This window comes from Aythya fuligula, chromosome 10 (genome assembly GCF_009819795.1).
Source record: "Aythya fuligula isolate bAytFul2 chromosome 10, bAytFul2.pri, whole genome shotgun sequence".
NCBI classification, from domain to species: domain Eukaryota; kingdom Metazoa; phylum Chordata; class Aves; order Anseriformes; family Anatidae; genus Aythya; species Aythya fuligula.
Genome location: NC_045568.1, coordinates 5897622 through 5918679, shown reverse-complemented (window position 1 = coordinate 5918679; position 21058 = coordinate 5897622). Strand labels below are relative to the sequence as shown.

At 36.8% G+C, this 21058-nt stretch overlaps 1 long non-coding RNA gene across 2 annotated transcripts in view; it reads left to right on the top strand.

The window, feature by feature from the left end:
* Positions 1-21058, top strand: part of LOC116492957 — a 196265-nt gene that overhangs the window by 9094 nt on the left and 166113 nt on the right. Inside the window, exon 1 of one of the 2 annotated variants that reach the window (XR_004253701.1) lies at positions 10871-10916. The exons of the other annotated variant lie outside the window; for it this stretch is intronic. This is a non-coding gene — a long non-coding RNA (uncharacterized LOC116492957). Of the gene's footprint in view, positions 1-10870; positions 10917-21058 lie in introns of those variants that run through there. 2 annotated transcript variants of the gene reach the window in all.

Sequence of the window (21058 nt, the reverse complement as noted above, 5' to 3'; positions counted from 1 at the left end):
ATAGCTAAATGGCTGAAAAATTCACTAGTGAAGCAAGTTTTGAGTGTTTTGTCTTTCTGTCAAGAAGGACAAATGCGACTATCATTGCTGTAATATGGTAATGTTGACCTTTTATTGACCACTGCACTATCAAACTTTTTCATGATCACAATCAAAGCAAGCTTTGCAGCAAAAGAATTTGCTACTTGTGCTGAGAACCTTTAGCCTGCTGCCAACACTGCAGTCTAAATGAAGGAGGTTGCAGAGGTATGCACCATATTATATATATTATATATAGAGCGATTCATATAGATGTGAATTCTGTTCAGTAGGAAAAAAAAATCTGATCTCCCCCCCCCCCCCACCCCAACAGATATAAATCATAACAGAATAAAGCAAACTACTCTTATGTTTCAGTGTACCACATTAAGCCAAAATATTGTTTGCACACGAAACACAATGAGTTAGAGATGTGAGAGCAGCAGCTGGTAGTCCCCCACAAAATACAGAGAAAGGTAAATCCCAAATGGCAGCGTGCTGCTCCCAGAAGCCAGGCTAGTGACTGTTCGTAAAGTTGCCACTTCCCATCTCATCTGTCGGGATGTGTTCCTGCCCATCCCTGGAGCTTGCAACAAAGCTACTAAAAAATTACTGTTTGAGCAAAACAACATGTAGAACAGGATCTTGGCTCTAGATGGTGCCCTGCAGCATTTTTGGCTGACTTTTCAGCATTGAGTTTTAGGAAGAGGACGATGTTTCTAAAATACGTGAGAAACTGGACCACGTCAACTTGGCAACAGCTGCTAGGGTGTGGGGGATGTTTTTTCTCGTTGTGTAGATTGCATAATTTGCATTAATTTTACATCATTCTTTCTAAAACTGCTGTTACATAGCAATTTCCCTACTTTGCCACTCAAAAGAAGGTCAAAAATTACTCAAGGCTCTGGTTGTTCCTGGGGCAGAGAAATCTGTATTGGAATTAAGATTTTCAACCTCAGAGTATAGGAAGTTTGCAGAGGTGGTATGATGTAGTGCTGTGGTTCTGTATTATTCTGGTAACTTCCTGTAGAAGTAGATGCTAAGGGAGGCATGTGTGTAAGTAACATGCATTGTTTTTCAGGTATTCAGTGAAGAGAGGGCTTGCAGTTGACCAGAACCAAGTGGGAACTTGAACGTGGTGCAGTGTGGTATTTTCTGAAGGTTGATAATAAAAAAAAAAAAAAAAAAAAAAAAAAGTATAGTTTTTCTTATTTCTGTCTGTATTGAGGGGATATTTTGAATGTTTCTGCTTCTCTTTCTCTCTTGTCTAAATGGATGGCACATACTGTACTGCCTTCTGTGTTCAGAAAAACAGGTGATGAGGAATGGCTCAGCTCATCCTGCCTACACAGCCATTCATTTTAATTGAAATTCAGCCGATTCTCTCAGCTTTCTGTATGACTTGTGTAAATGTCTGACTTTAATTTGACCTCCTGGAATGTGAAGGGATTTTTAGACTTCAGTTAACTGTTAAAAGTTGTTATCTCTCCTGCAGGGGATGGGGAGTGGGAACTGGCGAACTGGCAGAAACACCTGTTTGAGCTCAGATACAGGGCTGGGTGTGACAGGCCTCAGCTTCTTCTCTGTGAAGCATGAAATGAAAATGATGGTAGATTTATAATAGTTAAGAGGAACTATCTGGCAAGAAGACAGCCATTTACTATACCTATGATAATTGTAAATCTGAACTTCGATATAATTTAAGCGAAACAGTCTCCTGATCCTCAGGACGTGTTCTCTGGAGACTTGAAGTGCACCATTTTTTGAATACTTTTCCAGTTACTGTTTCTGGTACGCAGCCCTCATGGAACCATTTTAAAGATTGATCTTGTCCAGCTTGCAGTGGCCTTGAGGATAGAAGGGCTGAAGACTTCAGTTTAACTCAGACCTGGCAGTGACTGAGTGAATGATAAAGGGGAATGCCTTAATCAATCCTCAAACTTGGTGAGGGAAAGTAGGATAACTTTTGTTTATTAAGAACTTTCCAGAGGCAATTCAGTGAGCCAAGCTTGCTGAGAGCCATTCAGCACAAAGGCAGCTGAAGATTTTCAAGTGAGGTGGCAGAGGTCAGAGTGAGCTCTAGTTCCAGACTGTGAGGCCCATGAGTTACAAATGGATGTGCTCAGGGAACCATGGAAATGGAGATCAGAGACTGCTGCTGGAGGTTGTTGAATGGATAAGGACACTATCATAAAAATATCATTCTCTTCTTTTAAAATATTGATCAGATCATAAAGGTCATAAAACAAGAGTAAAAGGATGTATCTGTGTGTGAAAAGACATTGTCTTTTGTTCACTAGTACCTTTTCTTTTGCGTGTTGAGGTGATCCTGCCTCTGTCAGAAGAAAAACTAAAATTGAGAGCTGGTTTCCATTTTAAAGGGAGAGAGATAGGACATAGAAACCAAGCGAAACTCTTGGGAGCCTACTGAGGGCAGAGAGTTAAAAAGCAGATTCCAGAAAGAGTAAGAACTTGTGCCTTTAGTCAACTAGAAACCAGTCTGGTAGCAAAATACTAAATCTGGAAGGAATGCCCCTCCAGAAGAGGTACTTATTAAAAACAAAAACTAAGTGAAAATGCACCAAAAAAAAAAACAATCAAGCTCCAGAATACAAACAAACAAAACACCACAAAACCACCACAGAAGAAAGAGGTATATTACTGCAGTTCGGGTTAATTCTGTTCAGCTGTCTCGATATAGCTGAATTCAGTAGTGAAACAAACTGAAGTTTATCTGGGAGAAGTTCTGAGCAGCCTTTCTCATACTGAGAGGAGACATAAAACTATTGGATACCAATGTAATGATGTGCAAATAACATAGAAATGAATTCTAGGACATCACATAGATGCTTGGGTACTTCAATATTAGGGAAACCAGACCGTGGGAGAACTTAGTCAAAACACATGCTATGTTGTGCAGCTGTCCAGAAATGCTTGATGTGGCCAGAGGCGAAGGTAGGGTAGGCGATGTTAAGATGACAGCAATGAACTGAAGGGTGAATGGATGTAATGGCAGCTGAGAGGGTGCCCAGGGTGTAATGTTCCCTAGTGAGAATGGGTATTTAGAGTGATTAGGTCTCCTAAGTTAATTAGAACATATATCCTTGAATTAGTTCCTCCAAAAAGAAAGATCAAAGCATACAAGATGTGAAAATTCTCTCTTCACTCCTTTTCTGGCACCCGCTTACAAGACTTGAGCTCTGAGACATGCTAAATCTGAGCCCGTGTGAAAAAACAGACCAGGTAAGATGTGTGATGCTAGAGAACGGAGAACTTCTGGGACTGCCTCAGCAAAATAATGGCCCACGGTAGTAACATTTAGCAGGTAACCTCAGTCTTTTGCCATGTTGGAGTTCTAATGCTAGCAACAAGTCCTGTAAATGGATACGAACATAAATTGTGAGTGTGTGGCAAGGGTCTTCCTGAGGTATCTGGCTAAGCCGTTAGCCACCAGTAACTAAGCTTGCTGCTTCTCCTGCCTTCCAGTTCTGTCCGTCTGTTCTTGCAGGGTATGTACTGTTGTTTTGGAGAGAAGTGCTGCAATGATGAAAGCAGGTTCCAGGTTGCTTAGTATGTGAAACAATGACTGCTTATTGTCATCAAGCAAATGGGAAAGCTTTTGAGAGCAACTGATTCAAACAGATTGCATTTGTTTGCCCATGTGTACTACTGCCATATGCCAGAAAGGAGTTTAACCATTCAATTGTGTAGTAATCTCTCCTCTTCAGTTAGGTATCTTTGTGTTTTCAAATAGTTTCCTTAAAGCTTACCACATGCTTTAGAAAAGCTATTTGATAAATAGTTGTTCTCAATGCTCTCCAGACTGTACAGACGTGCTTGGGAGCGTGTGCTTTGTTAGTTAAATACAGAAATCATAAAGAAACCTGCGGTTGCTTTACAACAATATCTGTAGTGCTGTTTCTGATAGTATTTATTTTTAGAATTTATTGTGCTAGATGTATTTGGAGACTATTGTTAGTGAAACATTTTAAGTAGGTATTTGGAATCTGAAAGTCTTTTTAAAGTACAGTTTGATTCTTTAATTTTAAGCATTCATATGTAGATAGAGAATATTTTTCTATATCCCTCTGGTATTTATTCTTTGTTCTAATCAGATACAACTTTTCTTATCATAGGTATTATTGTTTTGAAACTGAGAATATAAAATCTGATGGATTGCTTTGTTTTGACTTTCTTAGCTGTAACTTCTGCCTGAGATTGCTTCAGATTCAATGAAACACAAATGATGTTAAAACAGTATAGAGGAACGTCACTGCTGTGAATAATGTGATTTTCTCTGCACTTCTCCTCTGTGCATGGAAACCACCCTCAGCCTGCAGAAATTGCCCCGATGAGAGTTCCTTGGCTGCTGAATACCTAATCGCATAGCTTATCCCATGTTAATTAAGAACATCTAAAACAAATCACTCAAACATACTAGGTCAGGTATTCTTTTCTTCTTTTCACATTTAAAAAATGTTTGTTATAAATAAATAATAATAATAAAAAATAAAAATAATTCCCCTTCCTTAGTGATTTTTCTCTCCAAAGCTCCCACCCCCTGATACATTAGGAGATATTTTTAAAGATCTGGCAACATTAAATAGATAAATAAATACATAAATAAATAAAAATAATAATAAAAAAAGGCTTAAATTCTTGTCTATAGAATATTGAACTTTTTCTGTTAAAATTTAGAATTATTTTTGATATAGAGACTGCAGAAACCTGCTATCTGTCAGAATGAAAGAACGCTTTCCCCTTTCCCCCCAAAAATGTATTTTGCATACTGGCTTTACTTAGATAAGAAGTGTTAATTGGAAGTTAGAATTTGAGGTGACTGTGACAGGCATTTAGCTACAGTGGTGATGAATGTTACATAGTATGCACATATACAGATGCTGATGTGAAGGTTTTTGCCACTTCTGTTACCTCTTCAAAGTTTTTTTTTTTTTTTTTTTTTTTTTTTTTTTTGTCTGGATATCAGTGAAGGCTGAGTTGCTGCTACTGTCCATGAGTTGGAAAAAGCTTGATGTTGATACTGGGGCAGTATTACCCAACATCTTGGATTTTGACAGAACGAGCAGTGACAGGGTTAGAGGTGGTGGTGACTGTTCTTCTGTGAACAATAAAGGAATTGATTCATCTGACTAGAGGCGCTCTGACAGGAACATAATTTATCTCTTTGCTTGTATTTCCAGTTACACTGAAGAAAAAGAATATTTTCAACTAGAGTATGATCTAGGAATTAATTTGTTTAATGTGTGCTTGGCTCAGTAGTTCTAAAAAGCTTGTCTTGGGACAGAAAAGATTTGCCACCATTTTAGTGCTCGAAATGGCGGTGAAAATATCATGCTGAGATTTTTTTTAAATGTGATTCATTAAAATCACCTGTTTTGTGGGATTTCATTTCTTGGACTTATGAAAAACCTTTATTTGAATTTCCATTTAGTTGAATACCATTCTATTTTTGTAAGATCCCTTTAGTACTATATTTTCATCTTGTTCACTATCAATTCCTGTTAGAAAATGGGAAAAAAAGTGCTTCAAGTCTTCCTTGCATTTTCCAAATACGTGTATATATATATATATATATATGTGTGTGTATAGTAATTATACCATTTGGAGTTATACAACGTAAGCTCAGCAACTGGTGAATGTTACAGATTGTTTGGGTGAGACTAACAAGATGTAATGGAAAACTTCTGTATGTTGAAATTCACTGGCTTCAGTACTTGGGTTCATATAATGTATTCCTTTAAAGTCATCTTGTGCATCTTTGAGGAAGAAAAAATAAAACCATTAATTTGGATAGGATTATCCAAAAAAGGTTTATTTCAAAGATCGCTAACTTGGAGGCTAACTGGAATCATGACTCTATTTACAATGCTTGATAGTTGAATATATTTGATGTTTCAATAAAACCATAACAGGATTATGGGATAACAGCTTCACTTAAATATGTGCTCTCGTGCTGTACCGACTAGCTGTAGTGATCTACTTTGGCTTAAATCAGCAGCTGTCAGATGCAATCACAGATTTATCAGCGCTAGTGAAAAACTGAGTTAATGTTCACTAAGTTCTGTGTGTTTTGCCTCACAGGTTACATTTTTGTCCCTATCTTGGCATGGGGACCATGCTAATAAACCGTTTTGTACAGGTTGTAAAACTTAGGTTATCTGCAGATCCCAATAGAGGCATGGTATCTATGAAGCGTAACAGGTTGTGGCTGTACCTATCCTGTGTATGAAATGTCTATAAATTCTTGTTTTATGTGAGATTGTATGCCTTTGTTGTTTTAAGGCATTGCCTCATCTACTAGATTAGCCACTTGATAATATTCTGCTGTTATTCCAGGATCTTTTTCTTCCTAGACAAATACTGTAGAGGCCAGCAAGAGAGGCTCACCAGGAAAATTGAAGCCAAAATAATGTATTTTCAAGTGTGTGTTATTACTACAACTGTTAAAACTTTAATTTACAGATTTATCATAAAATTAAAGAAGTTTTATGCATCTTTGTCATTCCTTATTGCTTGGTAGAGCTTCAGCAAAGTTAATGCTGGATATTAATGCAGTCTGTTATTTGTATGACAAGTCTTCTTAATAGTTGAAAGACTTGTCTGGATATTCTTATTACTTATTTTCCTTGTTGTTGTTGTTGTTTCCTTTTTGTAAGGCTGATATGTATTTAAAACTAGATTATTCTGGGAAGTTAGAACTTTGCTCATCTTTCATATGTTTTAGGAAACCAGTGCTTGATCCACTAAACACTTTCCTACTTGAAATTTTATAACGTGTTTTGTGGTTTTCTTCTGTGTTACTTAATGTATTCATTTCCTAAGGTGATTTAGACATTACTGTTATGACTGCAGTCAATTAAGTAATTTGTCATGTCAAACTTTTTTTTTTTTAAATGCAGGCATTGTGTTTACTTTCCTTCTGGATGCCACAGCACTGTTCTTGCGTGCTTAAAAGAGATTTGTCCTTTTGTGGTATGCACAAAGCACCTCCCAGTCCTTCCCTAGCTAGAAATAATTTAGCTGTAGGCTTATTCCTTCTCTGTGTCTAAGCCTGCTGGCTCCAAACCTGTGTAGAGGAATGTGTTTGTATGGCTTCTTTCTAGGGTTGTAAAGAGAGGAAAACTTTCCTGTCTTTTCCTGACAGCCTTGTCAGATTCATCTTTCCCCTCTTGCTTTTACTGGAACCTATTTCCCTTCACAAGCTCAGGTGACATCTAGGGCATACTGAGAAATAGACTGGCTTTGAGGAAAATTTTTGGAATTTGAAAGTATTTGAATTTAAATATTTCAGGGTGAAAGGTCAACAATGTTTTGCTAGGCAAATCATGAACATAGAGATTTTTCTGGTCTTTGGACAAGACTGACAATCCTCACAACTGAGTTATAGGATTTAAATTTTGACAATTATTATTTTTTTTCTTAAATGTATTTAAATTGTGCTTTTCTTTCCCTCATTATAAATTGAATTAGAGGTACCTTGTTACAATTAGCTTAAAGGTGATGTTTTTAGTTTCATATTTTGTCATTTTGAAGTGTCAAATATTTGTCGTATTTGATTGTAGTGGCAGGCTTTGTGTGTAATTTGTACCTGATTCTGTGTATGCAATCTGACATGTGGCTTTTTCCCTTTTTGCTTTAACCTTTAGACTGTACACTCTGTTTTCTGTGCCTCTCCTTACTTCATTACCACTCTACTAAATTTTTGAATTTTTAAAGCATGTTAGGGTTATATTCATGTTAAGTTAAGCTTGATAGTGTGTTTTCCCTGGTCCTGAGTCCAACTGATATGGCTGTATAGAAAGTACTTAAAGGGAAGAGTCTAGGATCTCTCACTAGATTTTTCCCTCCCACTTCCCTGCCTCTGTATTTTCAGTTTTTGTTTTAATCTCTTGCAATGAATAGTATCAGTAGAGCCACAGTCCTCACTGAAGACCATGAGATTTCTGTCAGACTCAGTTGTTTTGATGTCAGCAGAATTTTTCTCCCTTGTTTCCTTACACTGAAAAAGTTTTTCTCGTATGTTTCCTTATTTCTAGTAGACTTCGTTAAAAATAACACCTATTTGTTGAAGTTCCTGTTGTACCTGTAAGACACGCTGCCTGTTTGCTATATGTCGCTTTTTGCCAGTTTGCATAGACTTTACATCAGTCTTTTTCATGATTCAGGACACAAATTTTAACCTATGTATTCTCATGAACTGTATACAAAACAGTGTGTGTGCACAATGACTATCCAAAATGGAACCACTGCAAACAGCAGGGGAATGTCACATTTCAAAGCCAGAATAAAATATTCCTGTCATCTGCCAGGCTTTGTTCCCGAGTAATATTCTGATCCCACTTACCAATAAATACACTGAATGAACAGTAGAAAAAGTGAAAATTCAATTTCAGAAAATTCTACAATTACCATTTAACTTTACTAAAAGATGAGAAAAATTTTCCAAATTAAAATGGTTAAAAATACACCAATCAAATGACATAGGTGCTCAAAAAGGATAAGCAACCACTGAGAGGACTACTGTTGACACATCAGATAACTACTAAAAACATGAGTTCCAGATAAGTTCGTGAGCACAAAGATGTGAAAGCTCCTGCCCTCAGATCTGGAGATGTACAGTGGTAACTATGATACATCCTAGATCGGTATTCCATACCCTTCTGGCTATATCTGCTGCAAAGTTCTAATGCCTGTGATGTTGAACATCAGAGTGATGACACTATTGTCACAATTCCTGCTGTGAAGCTATGGGAAAAGATTATCAAACGTAATAGTTTGTATTCAGTCAGGTACTAGGTGCTTTTTATGTGAAAACCTTGTTAGAACTTTCTTTCTTTTCCTGTGTTTCTAAGATTCTAGAAGGAGAAAGTCCTAAAATATTCTGTGTACTTCAGGAAATTTTATTAATTTCATAGAGTTGAAAATAACAATTGATGGAAAGGAGTGAAGATGTGGGAAGCACAATTTAGTTGTTCCTTATGTTGAGTTCCCAGCTTATCCAGTACACACTTGCTCTTTGATCTTCAGGTTTACTAGATTAATCCCTACTACTAGATTTGCATGTGGTGACCATTGCTTAGGTTTTGGTTTACAGTATTTGTAGTGTTGCAAAACAGAGCCTTCCCTTTTTCCGCTTAATTTTCATTCATGTCCCTGGCCAGAGCCCGTTACTAGTGCAGAACATTGCTTTCTCACCTGCTGTGCAGAATGGGCTGCAGGCATGTGTGGCACCTGTGCTCACACCAGCTGCCAGGACATCTGTATGTAATTTATGGTTATGACTGTGATGTATAAATCCCTTCCTGACTTAGAAACCAACATCTCTTGCTCCACGCTTATGCTCCCTATCAGGATCTACATACCAGTGTATTACACTTTAAACTAGGTACATTCCAAAATATAAAGTTTTAGCGAACTGTTTTACTTGAAAGCTCCTGACTTCTGCCAGGTAATGTCTTAAAACCAGCTCCTGTATCCACCTGGAAGGAACCAGAAAAGCTTTGTCTTTCTGCAGTTTGTTTAGTAGTTGCCACAGTCACATAAACCATGAATTAATCCACAGATACTTTATATTCCAGATCTTTTTACATCAGGAGGAGTTCAATTCTAATTATTTCTATTATAAAATGATTGTTGTTGTTGATAATGACTTTCCTTCAGCATAGAAATCCAACTGCACAGACTACAATGCTCTAACACATTATATAAAAATACTTTTGAAAGAGATTTTCTTCTCTTATTAAATGCTGAATGATGCCATAATTCTCAATTTGCAGTTTATCATCTTAAAAAGTCTGCTGAAGTTGGCCAACACTTTCGAATGTGCAATGTATACATGATTATTGTACACAAGCTTGAATGTATTCTAGCAGATGTATCTTTTAAATGAAACGCTATCATGGCATATTTTATTTTATTTTTTTTTAAATTATTATTTTAAATTACAGAACCACAGAATCGTCTAGGTTGGAAGAGACCTCCACAATCACCTAGTCCAACCTCTGACCTAACACTAACCAGTCCTCCACTAAACCATATCATTAAGCTCTACATCTAAACGTCTTTTAAAGACTTCCAGGGATGATGACTCCACCACTTCCCTGGGCAGCCCGTTCCAATGTCTAACAACCCTTTTGGTAAAGAAGTTTTTCCTAATATCCATCCTAGACATCCCCTGGCACAACTCCCCATTCCCCCTTGTTCTGTCGCCAGGCATGTGGGAGAACAGACCAACCCTCACCTCGCTACAACCTCCTTTAAGGTTACCTATAGAGAGCAAATTGCATGTGGTAGGAAGTACTTAATTTGTGGTAACATGTCACATTCGGTAGGTACAAACTGGAAATAGTTACGTCATAGCTAATTTTAATTTCCTTATCAAAGGAACCAGAAAAAAAAAAAAAAAAAAAAAAAAGCTTAGTGGATATTCAACACTTCTTAAGGTAATTAGGGTCCAAAACTTGACATAAATCACAAATGCTGTGTTTTAATAAATTTCAAAACTTTAGGGGAGCCTCCTATTTTAACTGCGTTCCACGGGGGCTGAAGTGTGGAAGATCAACTTGAACACTGGAACTAAGTTCCGAGCCACTTCAACTAAATTGATTTTTAAATGGAGATTGCTGACTGAGGTTCCTAATGTGAATTTAGTGAGTTTGTATTTAATATGAATTGAGTAGATGACATTGCACTACCATTGATAGAAAAATTTGCCTTAAGGGTAACTGATAATTTAAAAATAATGGCTTGAACTTTTTTTTCTCATTCTGGAAACAGCTGAGATTCCAGCTTCATTCATAGTAATAGTTGTGCCGTCTTTTTTTTTTCCTTCCTTAGAGTGACACTAGTCTTCTGATGTTGAAGGGCATCTAATCTGAGTGAGTTAATAAATCTATCATAATTAAAAATATACTATTGTACTTGCTAAATGACTTGTAACTAATGTATGAATGATAAAGAGGGCCCTAGGCTGTAAATTCAAAAGTCAGAAGCATATGTGCAGGGTAGGGGGAGGAAGCAGACCTCTGACGTTTTACCTCTGACAAAAATTGAAGTGCCAAACATTGCTTAAATACCTACAGCTGTGTCTCATTGCTGGGAAGGTTTAGCTATTGGACTGATACCATTGTCAAGATGCTTTTATATATAAATTAACTGCACCGGAATGGTTCTTTTCCCTGAAATTTCTGTCTATTTGGCAGTTTATATATGTCAACAATAAGATGGTCTTGAACTGTCTGTAAATACTATCTGTGTTATCATATATATATATATTTCTGTTAATAGACAGTAGTAATGAGCAGGTGAAGAAAGACTGAATTGTTATGACCTGTCAATCTAAGGAGTTACAAGCCTTCTTGAATCTTGAATTTTGACAGCCCTAATTTGATTAATTGGAGAACCTGAACCCTTGTTTTTTTCTGTTTTTGAGTGGGCCAGAAAAAAATAAATTCTCTGTTACTTTTGGTCAGTGATAGCTTGTGTTAATCACAAAATTTATGTCTTTGTTTTATAGCTTCTTGATACTTATAGAAAAATCTAATTGTGTGATAGGGACCTTTTGCGGTATGGCCTTGTGGGGAATTCTTGCAGGCTAATGTTTTCAACAAATGAAATTGTGTTTGTGTCTGTGTGTGTCAGTCTGCTGAAAGAAGAAATTTTAGTCTCTTCCAGACAAAGTCATGTAAATAGGTGCAAGCTTTGTAATGTATCCCAAGAGGCAAAGTTGACATATTAGGGACACTTAGCTGATAATTGTTTGACATTAAATTGTGATGTGCTTTGAAACCAGGTTCCATAGTTTTGGTTCTCTACAAGATATTAATCAACTTGAGAAAACTGTTCTCTCATGAAAATGAGTGGAGATGGTAATTGAGACCACTGTGTGGTCAAAGCAGAATGATTTCTATCTGTAGGCTTATAAAGATGGTGTCGTCTCTTTTGCCTAGAGAGTGAGAGAAATTAACAGGTGATTTAGAGAAAGCTGAAGCATGTAATCTTTTTGTTTTGTTTTGTTGGCCTATCCAGAAAGATTACCTGTAATCAGATGCCTTATAGACTTTCAAAATTGTAATGCACACCTGAAGAAGAAAAGAACACGCTAGAAAATATTTAGGTAATTTAAATGAGTTTAACTTGGCTAGTCCCAATAAAAATGCTGGTTTTGCTATTTAAGGAATTCATTGAAGTAATATATGATTTACTACCACTTGACATAGAGAATTTGTTAGAAGGGAAACTTCCCAGAGAATTGTGTGGGGTGTATGTGGGAATCAATATTGCTTTTCTTTGGAGGAAGTTAAGGGGTTTAACTGGATATTTGCAAAGGTGCCAGAAGAAGGTTTTTCAAAAAATCAGTTTGAAAGTTTGTAGATGATGGGTTTAATTAAATATCTGACAGGTATTAGTGAGAACCCAGCTGCTATGCTGCTTTGAAAGGCTAGCTGGAATACCAGAAAAAGGGAAACAGAAATATGTTGCTTTGCTAAGGCATTTAACATCATCCAATAAAACATTTTTGTAAGAAAAATGTGCTGTAGGTGAAACTACTACTAAACAACTAGTTATTATCTGGGGGAACAGCCAGTTTTTGAAGAATATCTAGAGTTAGCAGAAATTTGATGTTTAATTGGGGTGGATCTTACAAGAATATGTCCTAGGCCTGATTCTACTGTTTTTAGTATTTTTATAAATAGCTTGATGCTGGAACAAAAAAAAAACACTGAACTTACAATGCTTCCAGGATGGATGGGGATGCAAGTATTTTGCAGGACAATACCAGATTTAAAATTGATTACAAGTAGGTGATATTAATCAAAATCATTAAAAAACAAATCAAAAAAGGAAATGTATGAATTACTACTAAAATAAAATTAAAAGTATTAACCTAAATTAAGGAGTAATTTGGTTAGTAGGCTTAGTAGACAGAGGGAGGAATTAGGGTTAGGATAGGATGTAGGATTATAATGGACTGTAAACAACAGCACAGTGCTCCTGTAAAACTTTTAACCTAGGATATTTGGAGTTGCCCTTTGTCAGATGCATCAGCTCTGAGCTCACCCATGGAGCTCATGAAGGCCCACGTAGCTAGCTTCTAATTTTGGTCACTACCCCATGAAAACATGGAAGAGAGAGAAAAGCAAAGGACAACTGTAGAGACTACAGTGCACAGAAGAAGAATAAAGCATTTTGGAAAGGCGATCTGTGGAAAAAGTAGAAGGAATTTGAAATGAAAACTATCAGCTGGCAACGTGATTCTTTAAATATAAGGGTTGTGAAAAGAGGATGATGATCAGTTGTTCCTTGCAATCCAGTAAGCATAGCACAGAAAGTCATCATTGGATATGTTTCCAAATATTTAAGTGGGGTAGTGGTGGGGGAAGAGTTGAACAACACTTGAAGAATTGAAGCACTGGAGTAGGCGGCCTGTCAAGGCTCTGTGAAAGATTCTAACTGGGACTGGAGTCATCAGGCATGCTTTTAAAGTCTGCTATATTCTGCTCGAGCTGTGGGAAAGGACACTGAGGTTTCTTCTAGCCTGTTGTCTTTTTCAGGTATAGGTGAATCTCACTTCGTGTTTTCTGTACCCCACAAGCTCATGTGGTCTTAGTAGAGGGATCTAAGTCAGAATATCCTGAGTTGGTAGGGACCCACGAGCAGCATTGGGTCCAACTCCTGGCTCTGCACAGAACCACCCCAAAATCAGACTCTATATCTGAGAGCATTGTCCAAATATTCCTTGAACTTCAGCGGCCTGGTGCCATGACCATGTCCCCCGGGCAGACTGTCCCAGTGCCTGACCACCCTCTGGGTGCAGAACCTTTCCCTGTCACCCAGCCTGACCCTCCCCTGTCCCAGCTCCATGCCGTTCCCCCTGGTTTTGTTGCTGTCCCCAGAGAGCAGAGCTCAGCGCCTGTCCCCCCCCTTGTGAGGGAGCCACTGGCCACCATGAGGCCTCTCCTCGGCCTGCTCTGTTCTGGGCTGAACAAACCAAGGGCCCTCAGCTGCTCCTTATACATCTTGTCCCTAGAGCCTTGACCGTCTTTGTTTCACCATCTTTGTAGCCCTCCTTTGGACATGCTCTATCTTCTCTGTCATTTTACCAGGCACTGAAGTGAGACTGATAGGCCCATAATTACCAGAGTCTTCTTTCTCACCCTTCTTGAAGACTGGGACAACATTTGCGAACTTCCAGTCAACTGGGACCTCTCCAGTATGCTAAGACTGTTGAAAAATCATTGAGAGAGGTCTTGTGATGGCACTGGCCAGCTCTTTGAGCACCTAGAGATAAATTCCATTGGGCCCCATAGACTTCAGTGTATTCATCTGCAGTAGCTTTTTGAAATGCTGCTGCATCCCATAATACTCCTAATGCTTTATTCTTGGAACTCAAAATGAGCTAACGTAATGAGACAGCATATTGGCTTGAAGATTTTTGAGTAGGTTCATAATGCTGAGTAGAGAACTGTGGTTCCTACACATGCATTGAAAGGTCAGAGGAGTGAGTACTGATACAGTCTTAAATCTAAATGGGTTGTTTCCAGATATTAGAATGATCAACTGTGGAAAGATCAGATCTTCAGAGCTTGGAACTGAAGCATTAAATAACACTCTGACCCCTTCTGTCATCTAAAAGCTCAATGACTCCATATAACTTTTAAACTATGTGCCTTATAACTACATATTTTTGGAGCCTGATTGTTTGAAGTTGTCAAAAGATGAACAATTTATGGTGGCTGTTGGGGGAAGGGGAAGAGGATAATTATGTACCACTTAACAGAACTCAGAAACATTACACAGCATCAAAGGAAACTGCATTGCATTTCAGTTATGAAAATTAGCCTGAATAATGAAAAGTACTTATACAGTTTTTTTTTTTTTTGAGGAAAAGTAAGCTGAGGATTTATTTGTAATGTAAGTCCATTCTTTTCAAATGAGGTCTGCTAACAGCTAACAACTTGAAAATCTTTGTTGTACTCAACAGATTTCATATGGTGCTCTTCCTCATACAAACTAGTAGAGTGAGGGTTTTTTCAGTTGCTTATTTCAGAAAGCAGTTCCGCTTCTGATCTGAGCATTTTTTACTTAATTTATTCAGGAATGTTCAATCTAAATAAATATGCCATTCTTTCCATTAGCCTATGCTCATATATTTGTATGATCTGTGTTTAAGCAGCTGCTTAAATCACTGTTTACTGCAATATACTAATAATGTGAAACAATTAATTAGATGGCCTAATGACACAAAGTAAATTATCTATTTCAAGTTACCCTTGTGTTTAGTACTTACTCATTTAAATATCTTGTGATTGTGAGTTGGCCTTTTGCCTTTGTATGTTATGCTAGGATAAAGATAAAAATCTGTTTTTGGATATCTTGTTTAATTAAACTTAATCCTGTTCTTGTGTTAATCTAAAGCACAGGAGCTCAGAAAGAAGTAGCAAAGAAGAATCAGAAAGATAACGTCACCAATATTTTGAGTTATTCTTAAGGATTTCAGTTTACAGTGGTTGATGAAGGCAGTGATCAGTAAAATGTTAGTAAATAGCCAATTCTTATTACAAATCTGAAGAAAATATAGTAATTTTTTGGAAATGTACACTTAATGTTGACAGGTACTTAATCTGAGATTTATTATAGTTCTGTCACTATCTTTGCATTCCTGACAATTTTTGAGAACTGACACAGCAATGTGAGAACTGTCTACTGACCTTTTGCTCTTGACACTTTTGTAATACCTGAAGTAGTTCACAAAAGACTCTTGTAGCAAATCCTGGCAGACAATGGTTTCTCAGGTTGTTTGCTTGACCTTAACTTATGCAGAAAATTGAGGCGTGAGAAGACAAATGCTTGAAATGTGGAGGGCTGAATTTCAGCTAGTTAATTTTTTGAGATGGTTCAATGGGGAGAGTTACAAGTTCAGCCTCTAGAAATAAAATGCACTACTTTTTCTTTGAAATAATTACAAATATAAATATTCTATGTTTCTGTTTGTGGATTCTTATTTTCCTTTAGAATTCTGAAGCAGCAATCCTCAAACATCTGAAGTTTGGCTTCTGTTATTCTTATGAATAATTTATTCAGTAAGTTTCTGTGCTTGCTTTTAGTATAGTCCTGTAGCAAACTGCTATTTCTTCTAGACATAATTCAATTCAATAAGTTGTGGTTTTTGAATCCTTATGATATAGTTTCCTCTTTGTGTGCTTTCAGCAGTGAGGTGGATACAAATCATAAATTTAAACTTCCATTTATCAGCATTCATGCTGCAAGACAGAAGTAGCTTATTAAACGGCAGAATTAAAAGAAACACCTAGGTACACGCTACTCTTTTATTTTCCCCAAACAGATATATATATATCTGTCACATTATTTTGCGACTTACTGACAGTTGCACACTACACGGATCCTGCAGTTCAACTTCTTTACTCAGCTACTTCCTTCACCTGTCACCCAGCAGCAGAGCATTCTCTCTAGCTTTGCTTAACCACAGCTCTGTGAGCATCCTCAGGTGATCTTCCTTCAAATAACACGGTGATGATTTTCCACTTAGGACCAGATGGATTGGTGTAGTACCCACTCTGATATTCTGTTCAGTTGTACACTTTTGTAAAGTTTTTGCTTGTGGTGTATGCATGTGTGGGTGCATCGGCACATGTATTATAAACACATTTTGTGTTTATGTACATGCATGTGCACATGTGTAAATACATTATTTGTTCACAGCAAAATACTTTTTTTTTTTTTTTTTTGAGTGGCTCCTCTTTTTCACAACACTGTTCCAAAAATTGTTTTTTTGAAGTATCCATTATTACCCTCAAAAAATTGCTCATAATTCTATTACTGAGACCTGAAAATGGGGTTCAGGTCTCACCATGAGACCTAAAAATATTTTTGAACCTCAGGGACCTAAAAATGTTACAATAAAGGAAGCTTCTTAAATGTGAATAATGTTCTATCTACAAATGAAATAAAGTTGAAAGTAAACTTTTCTAATAGGGCTATTCTAATTGTTCTTTCTTAGTGACTTTGCAATATATTTGTGAATTAAGTACAAATTAATCTCAACTTCCACATTATAAGCAATAGGTTTAGGAGAGAGTGCACTTCATGAATACATTCAAAGTAAAGATGTTGCAATTACCTGAATTAAAACAAAGAAAAAAAACCTGCAACTTAGTCTGAAGTAAGGTTGACATCTCCTCAAGACTTAAGTGTTGTTGTTGTTGTTTCACTGCAGTTTTCTCCTTGGACTTCTTTGTTTTCCTTACTAGAGCAAAAAGGACAAAAATTTAGTAATCCTGCTTGCTGAGTTATGAGCATTTTTTTGTGGAAATGTGTTTTTGTAACTATGCTTTCTGTTTGAGGATCCTCTTGGCTCAGGCCCAGTTTTTAATTAGCTTTACTACTCGGAACGGGGCCTGCTGTTTAATGGACCTGCTTAAAACTTCAGTTAACTTACGTGGGCTTGCATCTCTAAGACTCAGCAACCAGATTTGATTGTGGTTGTTTGCCGTAAATTGTACAACTTGAGAATGAGACTGCCTACTGCCATCTCATAGAGTTCGAGTAAAAGACTGGTAGTAATGCATTGTTATTTTGTTCTGCTTCAATTGTCCTTTATGAGTGATAGATGAAGCAGAAAGCCTCCGTGCTGCTTCTGTGTTATCTGTTGTCCCCAGTCTCTGTCATGTTTTGCTTGTTATAATTACTTGTTCTGGTAATTCCAGACTTGGTATGTTTTGAACTAGGGCGGAGGAAGAAGTTAGAGATGGCCTGGTCCAACTGAAATAATTCTGTAACTACACAAAGCAGTTAGGTGAGGCAAGAAGAAAGTGGCCTGACTGTGAATTTTTTTGAAGTACCCCTGTTCAGAAGTTATTACTGAAGTATTTTCATTTCTAGGGAATGTTTGAAAGGAAATGGGGATGAGGGAAAGGAAAACCAGGCTTATAGATAAAATATGGGATTGTATTGGCTTTGCTTGATGGGCTGAGAAATCCCATTGAGTCTAGAAACCAGAAAATTGCTTAAAATTAATTTTCATCAAATATATGTTCTATTTTCTGTTTCCTATAGAATTCTTCAAAACTAGCCAGCAGGACTTGGAAGTGTAAGAAGTAGCTGCTAATTCTTTTTTTTTTTTTTTCTTCTTCTTCTTTTCTCTATTATCTAGTAAAACCATGATTTGACAAAGACAAAAACAAACAAACAACAAACTGTGTCTGTGTGCTGAGAATGTTTCTTTAATCTGAAATAATTTCTTATGTGTTTTGAGAAGTTCTTAAAGTTGCTTGTGTTTTAAAATGATTTGTTACTCATTATTATGAGTTAGTATCTTAGCAAAGTTTAACTGTATTGTCAATTCCAAGAGGCTTTTTCTTTTATTGGGTGAAAGGAGGACTTGTACTTCACTGCATGTAGTTGTGTCAGCATTTCCACTAGAAGGTAATATTTTGCTGCACCGAACTAGTGGGATTGTTGTAGCTGTGCCAAACTAGTGGGATTGTTGTAGCTGTGCTAAGAAACAGCAATGAAGTGTTTCTAGAAGGTGAAACTGTTGCTTTAATTCAGTAAGACAGGACTATAGGATATTCCATCTTTTGTAGAGGTAAGGATGTGTAAAAGCCAAGGAAGGAAGGAGGTGGCATTCATTTTATTCTAGTAATGAGTAATGTTAGTTAGTGCAGTTGAAATATTTCTTAGATAGAATTTAGGTTTAATATTAAAAAAAGAAAATAAAAGATTAAGACAGTGTCATGAAAAGAGGGTGTGCAGTGGAAATGATTAATTAAGGGGAAACTCTTTAGTATTCTTGGAAGAAAGAAAATAAATACTAAATCCCTCTGTACTGATAGAAAACTTGTTATCCCACATAATTCAGTTCTGAATTGCAGCAGAATTTATTCTCCAAAGATATTTTGTGTGCACTTGTGCTTTTTTCTCAGCCACAGCTAAGAGAGCAGGCATGTTCTATCTGATAGATACTGTGTTTCAACACAGCAGGCAAGTTTTGGAGAAAGAAATTAGTAGAGAGGAATGAGCTTACTTTCTTGTTTTTAGAAAACTTTCAGTCACAAAAGGATTCTGTCTCCATATCATAGAATATTCCTCAGAATTTTTACAGAGAATATAGATTGAGTGCTAGATAAGTTAGTGAAGCGTATGGCCTCAGGAAGTAGAAGGGAAGTTGTACTTGCATATGTTGTGGAAAACATATGCAACTAAATTTAGCTCATACTAGCAGATTCTACTTATTTTGAAGATTGTTTGTGGGATACTTCCAACCTTGTATGAAAGGGCATGGGAAGATTTTTATTTCTATTTGGGCCCTTGCATCTCCTCTTCTCCGTTCTCCCTCCCCCAAGGAAAAAAGCATCTGAGCAGAAGACAAATTATTTTTCTGCCTACACTTGTGTCTTGGTAGTCTGATTTTAGCACTATGTCGTCATGCTGCAAGATTAATCAGCATATGCTGGGTTTTGTTTTTAGCCTCCTTCTGTTTTTTATGTTTTTCGCCAGCTAATGCTTCTCCCATGGATATTAGATTAGAGTAACTATGAAAGCTTAGCCTGTTAACCAAAACAGTTTATTTCCTGTTCTATTGAGCAAGTCCTTGGGTGCAGCAACTTTAGAAACCGCTGTTTATTGTGTGCAATAAATATTTTATAATTTGATTATGACACTGTTGGATTAAAAAAAAACAACACTGGATGGTGTAGTGATCCTCTGTCACTTCAGAGTCTTTACTAACCCTTTGTGGTGGGTGTGCTGAGCTACAAGTACTCTGAGTGCTCTGATTAAAATTCACAAAACATGATTGATTTGAACTCTGAACTTTCGTTTTCTAGAACTTTTTCTTTTTTTCTTCTTCTATCAAGGAGGTTAAACACTAATTTACGATGTATTACAAACCTTCCTTTGATTTAGCTGGAAAAGTATTGCTTGCTTTTCCTTTCAAGAAAAAAGCACAGCTGTTATAATTGCATGGCTAAAAAGAAAAACACTTGTGCCCCAATGCTTTTCTATATTTCAAAGTATATGCATTTTTTCTGTTAATAGGAATTTCCCCTCCCTGCAAATTTGGCTTTGCATGTGGTGTACTGCTGCCTTTCTCAAGCTAAACCAATACTACTCAGTTTAATAGATTTTGGGGTTTCTAATTGTTTATAATCCTCTTATATAGTCAGTGACCATAAAACACTCAAATTCAGAGATTATACGTTGGGTTTGCAATCAATAAAATAAGGGTGGTTACTCACTGTTCTGAAGCTTTTCAAGATACTCAGGGAATTACTTAAAACACTGTACTTGATAAAACTTCTCCTATTTCTTCTTTGACAGATGCACCTTAGGTGTTGGATGCGAAGTGTTTATGGCATGAAGGTGGTAAAAAGGATTTATGAGATTCTTTTTATGAAGGTCACTAATGAATGCTGAGTTGCCATTTTTAGAGGTGACAAATCCAAGGATTTTTAAAGCTTTTCCTTTGTCTTTGGAGTACCTTGTCTTACACCAGAACCACTGAAGGTTGACTCAAGTTTGTTCAGAGTTGTATCCCCTGGAAACATATTGGCAAGCGTGATTTAGTGTTGCTTGTTCTAATCCTGTACATTCCTGAGCGAGGGGAGGCTACACGTTCAGTAAGCTTTATTCCTCACTGTACTTTCAGCATAAGTTTGTAAAGCCAAGGGCATTAAAAAGGCAACGTGAGATAAACTTTTTTCTTTACCTGTTTTGTAGATAAAAGCTTAAAATGTCTAGGAATAAGACCATTACATAATATGAAACTACTCTTCAGAATTATCTTAGGAATCAATCTGAAATGTGCAAAATGTATGAAGTAATATGACTTTTTGCAGCACCATTAAATTGTAGAAGTATTTGGGGCAGTTCATGCCAACAGTGTACATAAATAAAATTGGTGTGCACATAAGCCTGCTTTAACTTCTTCTGATGCCTGCTTCATTTAAGCAAAAGACTATTTTAAAACCAATGCCTTTCAAAATTTTAAAAAGCTTCC